Genomic DNA, 18,523 nt, shown 5'->3' on the forward strand with positions numbered 1-18,523 from the left:
TTATCAATACCCTGCAATTAGAAGAGGAAAGTCCTTAGGGGCTTGCTTTATTTTGTGTTTGTGATGGGTTTTGAGGATTTAAGCATGAAATACTTTGAAGTCTGAGTCTTCAGTCATGAAATACTGCCTCAGTCATGTCTCTCCAGCACTAATGTGCTTTCAACTTTAATGATGGGTTATCTGTGATGTCTGTTTCTACACTAAATTGAAGCTTAGAGTGTTATGACTGCTCTTTTCAAGACTACAGTCCTGTGCATGATTATTTGAAAATAGGTTTCTGTGAATAAACATCACAGAAACAAGCTGTAGAGGTAATATTCCTTCCAAGAGCAAGAAAAATCTCTGAATTCAGTGGAAGATTAGTTTAATTTCCTCCTGGATCATGGTTCCTGAACAGAATGAGGCCTTTTAGAAGGGACAAGATTTATCAGACTCTTTTTAAGCAACTCAGTAATATTTCTATGAAATATAGCTAAAGCATCTGACAATCAAACCCCTCTTTGAATCCTCTTTTTTGTTTAAAAATGTTTTTAATATACCAAGTGACTTGTAAAACAAAGCAAACTGCTACTCTAAGATAGATTTGCTGAATTAGAAGGAGGCCAAGCTTGGAAAGTTACCATCTACAAACAATTCAATACTCTTGAGCTAAGTAACTTGTTGCATAACTCATTACATTGTTTAGTACTTTGGACTTAATAAGGTAGTGACATGAAAACGTGAATGTTAAGGACCTTTAAAAAATAAATTTCAAAATGATTAGAAGATATAAACTAAAAACATTTCCATTATTTCCCCCCAAATACGTTTCACTTGTTTTTCAACTTACTGCATTACTTTTCAAATGTAACTTCGTTACAACCTTGTTACCAAAAGGGTGATGTACTACAGGTAGCAATATTACTCTGAACTGTATCCAAAGGTGATACATCTATTTGTTGCTTTCTGCTATCATGTCAATTCTGCCTTAAAGGAACCCTAATAGGGTTTTCATGAGATGTTCAAGATGTTCAAAAAGTGGTTTAAACCCAGGTCTCCTGAGTCCTTGTCTGATGCCATCACACCATAACACACTGGCTCTTTTAAACTGGTACAGGTCGGAAGAGAAAAGAGATAGGTTCTGGTATTTAGATTTACCTGCATTTCTTGCCCCTCAGTACCGGACATACAGGAATTAGCCGCCATTGCTTAGTGCTGTGTGGGACAGGCCCTCTTTGCCTCTCTTCAGAACGGTATCTTTAGCAGTACAACAGGCAGAATTTTGAAAGCTGCCGTGAGTTCCCATCTGTGCTTTACCATGCTGGGGAACAGTGAAGGTCTTGAGTTTCTGCCTGTCATGCAGCTGTGAGAAGCACAGGAGAACAGGTGGCGTCCCTCTCTGTGACATGAAAGAAAATCATGATCTCTTCTCACAACATGCTTCCACCATATGGCGTTGGTATTCACATGACTGGCTTGGCTCAGGGCAGAGCAGTTGGCAGGCGGTGCAGATTGATTGAAAACTGGGGCTACCACATGCTGAGAAGGTCACTCAGATAGACGGTGGCCTCTTTCTGTAGCTTTCTTAGTAATGCTCCAGATCCCCCTAATATGCCAACGTCCCTCCCTCTTTTCAGAAAGGGCTGTAGACGTGTCAGTCTTTGCTTGTGCTTCATCCCATATGAATCTGATTTTGCTTAGAGTCAATGACCTTTTGGAAAGTTAAGGGTTAATTAGTCATGAGTATTTGTGCATGGGATTGGAATAGTCACTTAGAGGCTACAGTGGATGCTTCACTAGACTACCTCTGAAAGCTGTAAAAGACTTGGGCTGGAAGGAAAAGCAGCGGTGGATAACTGGTCTTTTGCTCATATTGACATTCTGGATGTGAAACTGGCTTTTAAAAATGAGACCTTTTCCTTTTCCTTTTCCTTTTCCTTTTCCTTTTCCTTTTCCTTTTCCTTCTTTCTTTCTTTCTTTCTTTCTTTCTTTCTTTCTTTCTTTCTTTCTTTCTTTCTTTCTTTCTTTCTTTCTTTCTTTCTTTCGCACTCCTGTGCATGCTTATGCAGTAGGAAGCCTTGAGAGAGCCATGGTGCCACTCCAAGGTTAAGGACTTCTCTCATTCCACCCGAACGCTACTTCACATGGTAAGAATACCTGATTAGCCAGGTTCCCTTAAGAATGGAAACACCTCGGCCAATGTACCTTCTCACAGACATAGGGCCACTTCACACTGATGCTGAATGCCAATAGGAGTGTGTGGTATCATTGTGAAAATAATATAGCTTTGTGGGGTAATGTTGCCCAATCCTGCAGCCCCCTACTGTCATTGCTGTGCATTTGGGGAATATGCTGTATAGTGGGATGTTGTGGTGATCACTTCCAGTTAAGATGCTCCTGTCTATAAAAGATTCTGCTGATCATTACACTACGTTAAATTTTCAGAATTCCATCACACCATCATCAGGCATTCATGTTTTATGAGAACCAAACCAAGGCAGCTGGAGTCCTACTCTAGTGATGGCCCAACCATGAACTATTTAAGCCCTCAGCTGAGATGGGCTGTGTCTGTAAGAAAATATATCTTTCTTCCTTTGCCCTGGTGTCCCTTTTATTCATCCCAGGATATTGAAAAATTGGCAACACTTTAAAGGGCTGGAAGAAGACAGCATTTGACAGAATAATCATTTCATTTTAACTATCTTGTTGTTGTTTAGCCAGATGAGATCCATGTGGGTATCTTAGTGCTTGGTTGGTCTAATTCTGATGAAACAGTGCATTTATTGGTAGGATATATTGTTGAAGCAGAACTGTCTAAGTTTAATTCTGCTGCTTAAGTGATCAGAACAATAATTTCAAGGAGGTCAAGAAAAGGTATGAGAGTATATAAAAAAAGAGTCTTTGTGCCTGTATTGTATCCTCCGAAATACAAACAATATACCAATATATCAATAGACTAAAAGTTTTTTTTTTTTTTGGTATACCCTTGTATTTTCAAATCTTTGTCCATAATTTTTCATCTGCTTTATAGATTTGATTTTATTTTTTTAGTTTGGGAAGGAGTAAGTTATCAAGGGCAATCTGTTAAGTGACATCCTTTTTACTGCACATTCGAATGACCAGCTGCCCTTTTGCTGACAATTTGGGCAAGAGTTAACAAATCACTTACATGCCTGCTTTAAGTATATAAGCCATCTTGACTGAATCTAGGGCTGGTGAAGGGAACTTGATTAATCAATGACCTGCCGCAAAACATCCATGGGCTGTTCTGAATGAATCAATACAACTCTGTTAAAACTTCAGGGGAAAGGGCAACATTTCCTAATATTAAGTGGGAAGAAGTAGTTCTCAGACTCCCTGATGGCGTTGGCAGTCTGGACACGCACTCACGCACATGCATTTAGAGATCAGAATCTGTATGCATTTTCTTCTCTGTAATATTTAAGCTCTGAGGATGAGTAAAAGCTTAAGATGATCCTATTAGCCTGAAGAATGTAGGTAATAATTCCCTCAGTGGCTGGGCAATAAGAAAGAACAGGGATTAGAGAACAGAATGAGAGTGAAGGCACTCTGCAGGGTCTTAATGAGGGGGAGGAAAATGGCGCTCATCTCCCAGATATCTTTCAAATATGTAGCATATTTCAAATTGCACTTTCAAATCTGTGGCGGCAGATGAAGGGGAAAAAACTCTAAGCAAATTGAAGGAGAATATACATTTACACATATTATTTGTAGGTGATCTATACAGAAATCCTCTCCCACACTTGATCCCTTTCTCTTCTTTCTGCCACTGAATATTTCAGAGATGCATTAATTAAGATTCTCCCCTCCAGATGCCAACCAACTAGATTGTTAACTAGAAGACAAGGGGTTATATTTTTTTGTCTGTTTGTTTGCTAGCTAGCTAGCTTGCTTGCTTGCTGCTGCTGCTCTTGTTGCTTCTCCCCTACCAGAGGCTGGATGTCATAATAGCTATCCTGACTACAGGAGCACTAAGCAATGATGTTGTCTTGCACCTAAACTAGTCTCCTGAATTCTTCAGCCATTAAAAAGTGACATGTTCCCTGCACTTCTTTTCTCATTTATTTTATCTTTAAAAAATCAGCTACAACAATATCTGCATTCCATTTTTTACAATGTCACTAAAATATCCTGGTTTTTTAAAATTAGTATTTGTTTTATGATTCCTTCATCTTTATTCATTCACCTTACTACTTCATTTGTCACCTTCTGGGTCCAAGAAATTCTTAGCATCCTGAGATAAATCTTCATTTCAAATGCTTCAGGATTACATGCTGTGCATTGGAATCAATTCATAACTCTGTACAATGTATCTTCTCAAAGACAATTTTGCATTTTCGTAGCATATTCTTCATCTCAAGGAAGCAGTTTTGAGCCATCACTATTCTAACTTTACTGTATGGCTATTATGCCACTGTTCATTCATTATAAATTCCAGGGTACTTGTATTTGCCAATATGCTGTGTACACTTTCAATAAAGCAAGCATACATATCCATGCTCATGTCACAAGATTTCTCCCCAGATATGTGTAGACAGAACAGTTTCCTAGCTCCTGATTCTCCTCTCAAGCCAAATTGCTTGTCTCCTGACATTCTTCCTACTTCTTATAAATTCTGCTATGTTATATCTTTAAGAAAACCTTCAGTGCATGGCTCATTAAGCTTGCAATTCTGCAGTCACTCTAAGCTTTGACATTTTCCTTTATGGGTGATGTAATAATAAACATCTATCTCAGCAAGGTTTCAGAGATGATTCCTGTTTTGTAGATTTGATTGAAAATATTCTATAAAATATCTAGTGATCATCTTCTATTACCTTAAATATTTCTGCAAAAACATCATCAAATCTGGGGATTCTGCTGCATTTTGCTGGCTGTACTGCATTTCAAATTGTAAATCTCTCTATTTCCAGTCCAGTATTGACATCTGGTATAACTAATTCTGCTGGTTTGATATCTCCAAACACTTCTGTAATATAAACATTCTCCACAAGAATTATATTCTTGACCTCAAGTATCAGAGAATTATTATTCATCAGAAGTAGGTATAGTCATTTCAACCATTTAACTTGTGATGTACATTAAACAAATTGTGAATCTTTTTTGTTTTTCCTATAGTTTGAAACACTCTTTTAATCTGGCTTTTCAAGTTTTATTTTAGATGTTCTTGTGTACCTCTCTGTATTTGCTGTTCTCCTTTTTCCCTCTTTTTTGTTTTTATTCCATTAGATGCATTATTCCATTCTTCTATTATCCCCTTCCTTTTTGATTTACATTTCTATTTTTGAGATTGTTTCCAGTCAAATGGAAGTGAACAACAGACATCTCCATTCACATTAGCTCCAAGATAAATTTTCACTGATCTAGCATTGTTTGGGTATTCTTAATTAGATATACTCTATGTGATTCTCTGCAATACTGATATTACTATATGACTGTATTTGGGAAATTGTGACTCATGTACATGAATAGTGTTTATTATTTTATGTTTAATTTAGTGTTTTATTTTGTTGTCAACTGCCCAGAGTGGTCTTGGTAGCCAGATGGGTGGTATATACATTAAACAAACACACAAACACACACACACACAAGCAAGCAAACAAACAGTATGTATTCTTGGAAAGTTTTAAACTTCCAGATTTTCATTACACCATTTTCTTCTACAGTATGCACAGTGTTAATATCACACATTGCTGTAGGCTTTTGAAGGCATGCCATTTTCATTCCACTCAGCAAAACAAACATGTGCGAGAGTTATTATTGACACAGCCTTAAGACATACAACATAGAAACTCACAATGTGGTTTAATTATGAGGGGATTTACAGTTCAGTTCTAAGTGTCTGTCATTTACATTTAAATATCTGGGGAGACAACATGTTGTTTGACTTGTACAGGAAGCACACTGGTTAGTGAACCAAGATAGTTTCTTGTTGGTGAATATCTGGACACTGAGTTTTGTGAAGTTTAAAAAAACTAATGTTGTGGGGGCTGGTAATCCACTCTATATGGTAGTTTATTTACTAAACAAATTTAAAGAAACTACCCAAGGATTGAATCTATTTTCAGGATAGCATTCAGTACTTTGGATATCTCCTGTATTAGTGAAACTACCATAGAGACTGGATTACCAGCCCCCACAACATTACAGCCATTGGCTTCCACTATGTCAGGGTGCCAGTGCCAACTTCTCTGACATTTTTATGCTAGTTTAATGCCAGTCTCCTTACCTAGGCATCTAAAAGTGTTTTCTTCCTTAAAGATATATGAAGCCTTACATACAATAAGAGGAATAGACCAAACAGTTCTAATGGGGGTTAGTACTAACATTATTAATAATCATATTCATAAAAATCCACAAAGAAAAGCAGGCCAGAAATCACACAATCTCTGGTCTCGATACACGAGTGCCAGGAGCATAGGAAACACACAAGAAGAACTCGAATCTTAGTTTAGGGGGGTAAATATGACTTGATAGGAATAACTAAAACTTGGCGGGACACCTCCCACGAGTGGAACACAGCAATTTATGTATATAATTTGTTCAAAAATGACAGAAAGATTAAAAGAGGTGGTGGAGATGCAGTATATGTGAAAAATACACATTTCTGCATAGAAATACAGGAGGAGAGGGCTGTCAGTCCCATTGAGAGCATCTGGATCAGTGTAGTTGGGGTGACAAACAAAAGGAGCATGGATAGTTGGAGTCTACTGCTGACCACCCAATCAAGGAGAGGATGTGGATGAAACTTTTGTAAAACAAACTGCAAGCATTTCAAAGGGACATGATGTCGTAATCATGGGAGATTTCAATTATCTTGGTATCTGTTGGGAGGCAAATTCTCCCAAGTATGGCTCTTCCAAGAAATTCCTGGCTTGTATGGCTGATAATTTTCTCCTTTAAAAAGTGAAGAAAAAACTAGAGGACTGGCTATCCTTGATTTTATTCTAACCAATAGAGATGACTTGGTGGGGGAACTCTGGGCAAGAGGGAACATGTTCTACAAGAATTCGTTATTTCAAAGGAAAACAAAGCAGAATGTTATTGTTGTTTAGTCATGTCCAACTCTTCGTGACCCCAGGGACCAGAGCACACCAATCCCTTCTGTCTCCCGGAGTAGGGTCATATTCATGTTGCCATACTTTGCTATGGTCCACATAGTCAAAGGCTTTTGCAAAAGCAAAAGCATGCTGCTTATATACCGCCCCATAGCACTTCAAGCACTCTCTGGGCGGTTTACAAGCTAATTATGCAGGCTACACACTGCCTCCCCAGCAAGCTGGGTACTCATTTTACCGACCTCGGAAGGATAGAAGGCTGAGTCAACCTTGAGCCGGCTACCTGGGATTGAATCCCAGGTCGTGAGCACAGTTTTGGCTGCAGTACAGCAGTTTAACCACTGTGCCATGAGGCATGAAGCAGAAGTAGATGTTTTTCTGGAACTCTCTGGCTTTCTCCATAATTCAGCACATGTTAGCAATTTGGTCTCTAGTTCCTCTGCCCCTTCGGGATCCAGCTTGTACTTCTGGGAGTTCTCGGTCCACATACTGCTGAAGCCTACCTTGCAGGATTTTGTGCATAACCTTGCTAGTCTGTGAAATGAGTGCAATTGTACGGTAGCTGGAGCATTCTTTGGCACTGCCCTTCTTTGGGATTGGGATGTAGACTGATCTTTTCCAGTCCTCTGGCCACTGTTGAGTTTTCCAAACTTGCTGGCATATTGAGTGTAGCACCTTAACAGCGTCATCTTTTAAGATTTTTAATAGTTCAACTGGAATGCCATCACCTCCACTGGCCTTGTTGTTAACCATGTTTTCTAAGGCCCACTTGACTTCACTCTCCAGGATGTCTGGCTCAAGGTCAGCAACCACACTATCTTGGTTATCCGGGACATCCAAATCTTTCTGGTATAATTCCTCTGTGTATTCTTGCCACTTCTTCTTGATGTCTTCTGCTTCTGTGAGGTCCCTGCCATTTTTGTCCTTTAACATGTCCATCTTTGCACAAAATGTTCCTCTAATATCTCCAATTTTCTTGAACAGATCTCTTGGTTTTCACTTTCTATTATTTTCCTCTATTTCTTTGCATTGTTCATTTAAGAAGGCCCTCTTGTCTCTCCTTGCTATTCTGTGGAAGTCTGCATTCAATTTTCTGTAGCTTTCCATATCTCCCTTTCATTTTGTTTCCCTTCTCTTCTCTGCTATTTGTAAGGCCTCGTTGGAACAGCCACTTTGCTTTCCTGCATTTCCTTTTCTTTGGGATGGTTTATGTTGCTGCCTTCTGTACAATGTTAAAAGCCTCCATCCATACTTCTTCAGGCACTCTGTCCACCAAATCTAGTTCCTTAAATCTGTTCTTAACTTCCACTCTGTATTCATAAGGGGTTTGGTTTAGATTATACCTGAGTAGCCCAGTAGTTTTTCAGTTTAAGCTTGAATTTTGCTATGAGAAGCTGATGATCAGAGCCACAATCAGCTCCAGGTCTTGTTTTTGCTGACTGTATACAACTTCTCCATCTTTGGCTGAAGAGAACATAATCAATTTGATTATGGTATTGCCCATCTGGTGATGTCCATGTATCGCCTCTTGTGTTGTTGGAAAAGAGTGTTTGTGATGACCAGCTTGTTCTCTTGACAAAACTCTATTAGCCTTTGCCCTGCTTTGTTTTGAACTCCAAAGCCAAACATACTTATTGTTCCTTTTATCTCTTGACTCCCTACTTTCCAGTCCCTTATAATGACCAGAACATCTTTCTTTGGTTGTAAGTCTTCATAGAATTGGTCAATTTCAGCCTCTTCAGCATTGGTGGTTGGTGCATAAACATGGATTGCTGTGATGTTGAAAAGTTTGCCTTGGATACGTATTGAAATCATTTTATTATTTTTGGTATTGTATCCCAGTACAGCTTTTCCCACTCTTTTGTTGACTAGAGGGCTACTCCATTTCTTCTATGGGATTCTTTCCCACACTAGTAGATAAGATAATCATCTGAATTGAATTCATCCATTACTGTGACGTAGCAGGCCACTCTGATGTCACCCCCAACTCAGGCTTCTCAGAATGCCCACCACACCACTTCACACTCGCTGCCACCAATTGTACTGTCTATTTAAGAAGGACAAAGGTTTCCTTCAAAACAAATCAGGTTTATTGAAATAACAAAATAAAATATGAAAATCACAAGTAGCTAATCACGATGTCAATCACTGTATCTTATTTAATCCATCACAGACTTCCCTCACTGACCACTTAGGCACACAGGTCTCTAAACAAGCTCTTTCTCTCTCATACACTCCTGATCTGATCTTTCACACTCTCTTCACACCCCTTTTTCTTCCAGCTCCTCCCTCTTCAGCCCCACCCTCCGTCACCCCATTGGCTGATGATTCACTGCCCAGCTGTGACGTACAGGTGAGGTCAGGGCTGCCTGTTACAATTACCGTCCATTTTAGTTCACTGACACCCAGGATGTCTATGTTTATTCTTGCCATCTCCTGTTTGACCGCATCCAGCTTACCAAAGTTCATAGATCTTACAATCCAGTTTCCTATGCAATATTTTTCTTTGCAGCATCGGACTTTCCTTTCACTTCCAGGCATGTCTGCAGCTGAGCGTCCTGTAACTAGTATCCTATATGAATTTTCATGCTAAGTGAATAAAAAGAGTTCTCAGGGCATTGCCTTGAGGCTTCACTGGCTCAGACATCTGCTTGTTGTCTCCTCTGTACTTTCTCTAAGGCTAATTGCTTTCCTTTGTTCCATGATCACCCACATCCCACTATAACCTGTCCATCTTGTGTGTCCCTGCATGGCATTGCCCATAGCTTCTCTGAATTACTCAAGCCCCTTCACTATAACAAGGCAGCAATCCATGAAGGGGAAGGCAGAATATAGCCATACATATATGGTGAATTTTAGAAAGCCAATTTATTAAACTCAGGATCATGGTAAGTAAGGTCCCACGGCAAGAGATCATAAAAGAAGTCCAAGAAGGGTGGGAGCTTCTTAAAAAGGAAGTTCTAAAGGCACAACTAAAAACAATTCCAAGAAGATAAAAGTGGGAGAGAGGTTTAAAAAAAAAAGGCCACAGTGGCTTCACAAAAAGCTCAGACAGGGAGACAGGCTCTAAAAAAAAAAGACATGTATAGGAAGAGGAAGGAGGCCAGGCAACATAGGAAGAGTACAAACAAGTAGTAAAGAATTGCAGGGATGGCATTAGGAGGGCAAAAGCTGAGAATGAGCTGAGGTTAACTAGAAAAACTAAAAGCCACAAAAAGCATTCTTCAGATATGTGCATAGCAAAAGACAAAGAAAAAAAGTGGAAAGTGGAAAAATGATAACAGATAACAAAGAATAGGCAGAAGTGCTCAATTCCTATTTTAGCTCAGTCTTTTCTCAATGGTCAGACTATGACCTGCCAGACATTTGTGAAGTGCAAGTGGAAGGGACAGGACTGCAGCTGGAAACTGATAAACAAATAATCAAGAAATACCTTACTACCTTGAATGGGTCCAAATCCCCAGGGCTGGATGAACTGCATCCAAGAATATTGAAGGAACTGACTGGAGAACTCTCAGAACCACTGTCCATTATTTTCTTGAAATCATGAGAAGTGGGTTAAGTGCCAGATGATTGGAGGAGAGATAATGTTGGCCCTATCTTCAAAAAGGGCAAAGAGGAGTAACTTGGAAACTACAGACCAGTCAGCTTGACATCAATCCCAGGGAAAATTCTGGAAGAGGTTACAAAGCGGTCACTATCCAAGCACCTAGAAAACGATGCTGTAATAACTAGAAGCCAACATGGATTTGTCAAGGACAAATTCTGCCAGACTAACCTGATCTCATTTTTTTGATCTGGGAACCTCCATGATAGACAGAGGGAATGCTGTAGACATAATATATCTTGACTTCAACAAAGTTTTTGACAAAGTGCCCTATGATATCCTGATTAGCAAACTAATTAGCTGTGGGCTGGGTAGAACAACTGTCAGGTGGAGACACAACTGGGTACAGAATCCTACTCAGACAGTGATGATTAATGCCTTCTTTTCAAAGTTGGTGGAAGTAGCAAGCAAGGTATTCCAGGGCTCAGTCCTGGACCTTGTGCTCTTCAGCATTTTTATTAATGATCTGGATCAGGGTGTGCTTGGAATGCTAATGAAATTTTCAGATAACACAAAATTGGGTGGAATAGCTAATGCCCTGGAAGACAGAAACAAAATTCAAAACAACCTTGGCAGGATGGATCACTGGGCGGAAAGCAACAGAATGAAATTCAACAGGGATAAATGCAAAGTAATGCACCTTGAAAAAAGAAACCAGCCACACAGTAACAAGATGGGGGATACCTGGCTCAAAATACTACAAGCGAGAAGAACCTTGGAATCATCATAGATCACAAGCTGAATATGAGCCAACAGTGTGATGTGGCAAATGCAATTTAGGATGCATTAACAGGAGTACTTTCCAAATCTTGCAAGGATTGTCTAGGGAGATGGTGAGTGCTCCCACATTAGAGGCATTCAAGAGAAACTTAGACAACCACCTGGCAGATATCCTTTGATCTGCACTCCTGCATTGAGCAGGGGTTTCGACTCAATGGCCTTAATAGGCCCCTTCCAACTTCATTATTCTATGATTCTATGATATTACTCATTTGCTATAATCAGTAGAACTGGATCTCCTATTGGTTATTTGTTCCCTCTGCTGGTTTTGTTCTACATTTATTTATAGTATTTCATTGTTTTACAATTGTTACTTACCCTCATATATTTATGAATGATGGGAAACAAATAAAAATAAATAAACTACGAGCTTTTGAAGTTCACTTATGGACATTATATATATAAATTTGCTTTTTTGTAACTTCCCTGTTTGAATCATGGTTGCAGGAGGAGACTATACCACAAATATCTGTAAAGTGTAGCTATTCATGAAGTCAGGGATATCAGAATCAATGATGGCTCGCTCCTTTTAATAATGTATATAACTACCAGGATTTACAGCAAATCTGAGGCGGGGCTTTGTTGTGGTGTTGCCAGTAGCTCCAGAGAAGAGCTCTCTGGAAAAACTGGAACCCATCCGGTCTGGGATCCCCTTTTTGAAATGGGGATCGAAGGAGAGTCTAGGAGAATTCTCTCTGAAGCAGATGGTGAGCAGCAGAAGAATGGGAGGCAAACCCGGACTTCTTCCCTCTGAAGAAATCACCCAGCATGGATCGGAGGCGGGGAGCCATATTTGGCACTGAGCCATGAGTAACCCTTTACCGGGGAGAAGAGAACAACCAATATAAGCTTAAAATATATAACAACTAAGTAAGCTGAAGCCTTTGATTTATGAAACAGCCCCATTAAGCTGAAAATAAGAATGAAAATATTTGGCTGAAAGAAGAAAAGCAGTGGCGAGCCTATCTTATCAGTCTGCCTCAAAAGTGAAACTAACTAACTAACTAACTAACTCTTAATACAGCAGACTGGTTTCAAAGCCAAGAGAGTGAAACGGAAAAATAAATCTTGTGTTTCTGGAAAAGAATCCCAGACGGTAATGCCATCGGACAGGATTCAAGAGACTTGAGTTTTGTGAATGCAGTTTGGCTTGGACGTATTTCTCTTTTTTCTTTCCTGGACTCTCTGAATTTTTGATAATAGAATCTGGTGGTTTTCTGGAGAAGAAAGAAGGAGCTGACGTGGTCAACTGGACTGAGTATCAATGGGTTAATAGAAAGATCATAAGACAGGCTTCAAGGACAACTACTGGACAGTCTGAGACTCTGTGATTGTTGTTTTGGTTTGTTGGACTGTGTGTGAGTCTGATAATAGTAGCTTGCTAGACTCAGAAGAAGAAGAAATAATTGTGCCATTTGAATTTGAATTTGCTGGGTTAAAAGTTGATTTTTATATTATAATATTTGGATAAAGATTGGAGGGAGATCTAAGGGGAGGTTTATGATTAGGGGTTTGGATTGTTGATAAAATTGTGGAAACTGTTGGAGGATATCTAAGGGGCGATCATTGTGGTTAAGGACATAGTATCATCTATACAAACCCCACTTATTTGAAAGCCTGAGATGGCCCCCCAAAATTTAAGACATCAAATGTGCAAGCTCAAAGTTTTGAAATAGTTGTACAAGAAACAGAAAAGGAATGGCAGATTATTATGCAAAAGACAATAATAACTGGGTTTCAGCAAGTGAATGAAGGTCTTAGCAAAATAGGAGATCTGATGAAAGTGATGAAAGAGGGGACATTAGATGCCAAACAACAGTTAAATGAAGTTGCACAAACTTCAGAACTGACTTTATTGGGCATGACACCAGGTAACATAGATGGGATAAAGAGTCATCCAGTGACCTATGCAGCTTCCAAAATTAAAAAGCATTATGTTAAAAATCTCAAGAAAGCAGAGATACTGAAACAAGAGAAACTTGTTGGGAAAATATGGGAAATGACAAAAATGGATATCCTGTCAGATGGGCTGAAAGAATGTTCAATTCAAAAGAAAACTGAACGATGGGATGTATTGTATAAATGGCTGCAGTTACCAGATAGTGTTGGAGTAACATAGAATTAAACTAAAATTAAATTATAAGATGAAAGCAGGAGGGTAATCAAATTGTGAAAAAGCAAAAAGTTGATTTGTTATTGTAATGTGAATTGATTGGATGATTGTATACTTTGTGTTCTCCTATCCCCCTAACACTTTTTCCCTTTTCCCCCTTACTTTTTGTATACCCTACCCTGTGCTTAAATAAATATTCAAAAAAAAAAAAAGGATTTACAGCAAATTTATACAGAAGTAATACTTTCATCTACATCTAACAGTGCCAATGAAATACTTCAGAAGGAAACAGAATGAAAAAAAGCAGTTCCACTTATGTTAAGGTCTGCGGCTGAGCCAAAAATGCATCCCCATTCCCCCCCCCACACACACACTATTCTCATTCCAGTTATTTGACAAGAAAATGCCTTGTGAGAAAATAATTACCATAATTAAAAGAGAATGAACTCTTGGTGGAATTCTATAGGGTGAGGTGTAAGTTTAATGAGTTTACCCTACTTACAAAGGGGTTGAAGGGGCATTTATTTCATTGTACAATCACTTTTTGGTAGTTGCCACTCTACCTTTGTGCCCACAAAGGGCATTAAAGCCTACAAGTAGTTCTGATGAGGCAATTTTTTTCCCATTAGAGCTCTTGAGATCAGAAAGTGTAGGCAGCTAGGTAGGATACAGACTAATGGAAATAGGTAATAGAAAGATCAACATACATGCAGCATCCATCACACACTCACACATAGGCACACAGAAAGGGGAAACTTGAAAACAATGTGACAAACAATTCTAAAGCAATCTGTAAGGCGTGAATAAAAATAGAGCCACTTCCACATGAGATTTAGCTGGGTAGTGCCATGCCCAAAGTTCCCCGGAAAAAAACACATTTATTTAAGAACAATGGGTGCAGGGCAGTAGCCTTTTGCCCTTCCTGTGGAGTCATATTTTTATTAATAAATTTATATAAAGAAGACACACACAATCAAGGTAGTCCAGTAGCAAGCTCTTGTTTATCTCACATCAAATAAATCAGGATCATTACACCAAACAAGTTTTCCGGACGTTTATTAAAAAAGAAACAGCAAAAGCTGAACTACTTCTCTATTCAAAGGCTCTGATCCAATTAGGCTGAAAGCAACAGATCATCATTAACATTAATTGGATGTGCCGAACCATTTCATGATGGATTTATTTGGTGTCTTTGTATATTATTTAGAAGAAGGAGCAGAATGCCCTGCATCCTTCTAAATTATAATTGAAATGCCATGGAAACACCAATGAAGAAGTGTTTGCATCAGCCACAAAGAGTGTTTCCTGCAGTGGGGTGGACTATGAGAGATATATTGCAGACTTTTTATACCAGCCTTCACTACAAGCCTACTGGGATATGGTGTGTGAAGTTAATATATGTAATTCATCATGCTAAACTGTAAGATGTGATATTGAATGACATTTTTGCCCATCTCAGAACCCTGAGTGAGATTTGCAATGCACGAGGTATATATTTAATCAATGTATACTGAACCACACAACACTTTCAATGCATTCTGTTATGTGCACAGGAATCATAAGCTGGTGTTGATTGTGGGCACAACACAGATGGGGAAATATATCTGCCATTCCCAGATTTAGATATTTCATGGCCACCTGCCATTTGCCCAGGCAGATTCTAGAGAATGAATATTAAAGCTGGTGAGAGGCCCATTGGAGAGACTGTTGACGGTCAATGTATGTGTTACATATTTTATGGGTTGTTTTGTGCCAGGCAAGTGGAATGCTTATATAAATAAGCAGAGAGATACAATAACTTATAGGTTTCAGTATGTGCTTATTACATAAATTTCAAATGGTAGAAAACAAGGGGCTCTGATGTCTTGAGGAAACAGTGTAATGTCCTTCCATTTAGATATGGTAAAGGTTCCCCTTGACATTTAGTCCAGCCGTGTCTGACTCTTGGGGGCGGTGCTCATTCCCGTTTCTGAGCCATAGAGCCAGCGTTTGTCTGTAGACAGTTTCCATGGTCAGGTGGCCAGCGCGACTGGACACGGAATTCCGCTACCTTCCCACCATAGTGGTATCTATTTATCTACTCACATTTTTACATGCTTTCGAACTGCTAGGTTGGCAGGAGCTGAGACAAGTGACGGGAGCTCACTCCATCATGTGGATTTGATCTTATGACTGCTGGTCTTCCAACCTTGCAGCACAGAGGCTTCTGTGGTTTTACCCACAGTGCCACCACATCCCTTGTCCTTCCATTTAGTTGATCACAATAGGAAAGGAAAATCTCCAGGCCTTTCCATTGCCATCAGTTTTTATTAGACTCTGGAGACAAAGTTCAGAGGTCAGACAACAGATGTTATTGCCATTTCAGCTCAGGGCTTCTGAATGGATTTTCATTCTCTGTTAGCATGGAGCAAAAGTCAAAAGAGCAGCCTTTAATGGAACAGCAGCAAAACGGTTTAGAGTCTTTTATTTAGTAGTAAATATTTAAAGAGCAATAGGTACCAAACAGAGTAATAGCCACTTTAGAAGAGTCAGGGAACAATGTAGTCTTTTGGAACTATAATAAAGGAATGTTATGGGTAAGCAGTATATAGGAAGCATGTGTGTTCCAAATTATTGCATATGTAAAGTGAGGATGCTGAATGTGCCATTGGTAAATACTGTATTAGACATTTTCATAACTGTAGAGTCTCCAGTGAGTCTTTGACTTTTACCAATAGGAGCTGCAACCTCTTTGCTTGCCTATGGAGGTGGGCATGACTCCAATCCTAGGAATACGGGATTAGCCCTTTGAAAAATGTTGATGTCCTGGGATTAGAGATGGGGAAGAATAAAAAAAATGTATCACTTTTTCCAACGAATATAGCCAATTCATTAAATATTCATCTATCTGTATTTGTGAGCTCCAGAGACCACCATGAATATGAAGGGATGAATATTTACCTGTTTTTATTCGTCCTTTGTATTTAAAAAAACCCACTATTTTGCCTACCAGCCACCAATCAGTTGATCGGTGGCAGGGAAGCTGCCACCACCCCACACAGCCACCCAGTACTGCAGCCTACCCCCACACTCCCTTCCTTTCCCTACCTTAGGCCCCACACCACACTACACCACCCCCACCAACACCCTTTTACCTTAATCGCTGCTGCCAAGATTTTCTGGTCTGGGAGCCACACATGTAAAAAGGAGACTGACTGCCCTTTGCAAAGATGGCAGCTGCAGCTTCCCCATCCTAAATGAAGCCACAGTTGCCATCTTTGCAAAGGGCAGTCAGTCTTCCTTTTTACACACTGTGGCTGCAAAGGCCTGATGGAGACCTTGACAGCAGCTATTAAGGTAAGGGGGTGTTGGTGGGAGTAGGGTGGGGGCTAAGGTAGGGAAAGGAAGTGAGTCTGGGGTAAGCTGTTGGGGTGGCTGGCTGTATGGGGGATGGCTGTCTATTGGCTTCTGATCAGCTGATTGGCGACAGGTAGGCAGAATGGGCTTCTGTGTCATGTGGTAAACTCTCCTGGGGGGACCCAATTTGTGGGTGAATAACTCGGATGTCCGATATCCAATTTTCACCAAAGTTGGCAGGCATGTTGGGGAAAGACATAGAAAGCTCTGTCATGATTCTGAATTCTCTAAATACCTGGGGGGAGCTTTCTTGTGGGATGTCTTCTTTGTGACTACATAACTTCGGAGTCCATGATCCAATGTTCACCAAACTTTCAGGAGTTGTAGAAAAAGGTCTGAGAAAGCTTCTCCACAAATTTAAAATGCAGATGAATTGACAGATCGCGCCATCAATTTGTCAAAGTATATTCGTATTCGTTGATCTGTTAACCTTGACAAATGACGGATCAAAATGAATTGCCTTTTTTTTTATTTGTCCCCATCTCTACCTGGAATATATCTGATCTTATAACTATTTTGGAGATTTCCTAGTCTTGTAAGACTGTGAATTTCTTAGGTGGAGGGCTATGATTATAAGACAAAAGGCGGGGTAAAACAAAGAACTGACTGGAAATTCCTGGAAAGAAATAGTATATAGAAGTCTCCCAAGATGGTAGAATGCATCTGTATCAAGTGAATGGCCATGCTTACAATTCAGACTAGTTGACTTCTAACAATGAAGAGGAAGCCCAAGTTGTATCATTTGATTGTATCCCACTTATGGATCTGGTCCTTTCTTTAGGTAGTCACTCAGAGGCTATAAGATATGAAAATAAAATGCAGATTCAATTTCTGTTCAGCTCCGATGAGTCTTGTCCTCACTCACAGGACCCTAATGTGCCCATCCACAAATCAGTCATCAAATTATGAGACTTGCATATTTAATTTTTAGAGTTCATCATTATTGATTTAAAGTCACGACATGAGCCATTGAGTGTCAGGAAAGCAGTTTAAAATGACATTCACCATTATCATCACTATCATCATACATAATGAACTAGCAAGCTTGTTAATTTGATTTAAGGTCACTGTTACTTATTCGTTTTAAAGTGAAATCTTGAATGGGATGAACTTACACTGTCTCCTTCTAACGATAGCTACATCTGCCATAAGCTAGTACCAAGGCAAAAGATAAGAGAGCAGGATGTTTCAGAGGCAAAAGGGAAGGTAGGAGTGTGAAATTCCTCAGTGAAGAAAAATCAATTAACCTTTGAATTAATCTCGTCTGTGGTTTACTCTCACAGTGTTCTCTTCTCACTGTGGTCCAGTTTCCCAGCAAAGAAGGAAAGACTCTTCCATCTTCCAGTAGCCTCATCTCCATAACAGAGCAGAAGGACTTGGCAGGACCTCCACATTGTCTGGGGTAGCAACATCAAATCTCCTGGCACTAGAAGATCCATGGAAGTAAACAGCCTGGCTGTGATCAATCATAGAAGAGATTAGGTTTGCAAGCCGTACAGCATAGGGAGTGAACACATGGAGGATAGAACTATTAAAGTAGTCATGAGAGGTCTATGTCACCTCCAGTAT

The sequence above is a fragment of the Pogona vitticeps genome, chromosome 2 (genome assembly GCF_051106095.1).
Source record: "Pogona vitticeps strain Pit_001003342236 chromosome 2, PviZW2.1, whole genome shotgun sequence".
Classification (NCBI taxonomy): domain Eukaryota; kingdom Metazoa; phylum Chordata; class Lepidosauria; order Squamata; family Agamidae; genus Pogona; species Pogona vitticeps.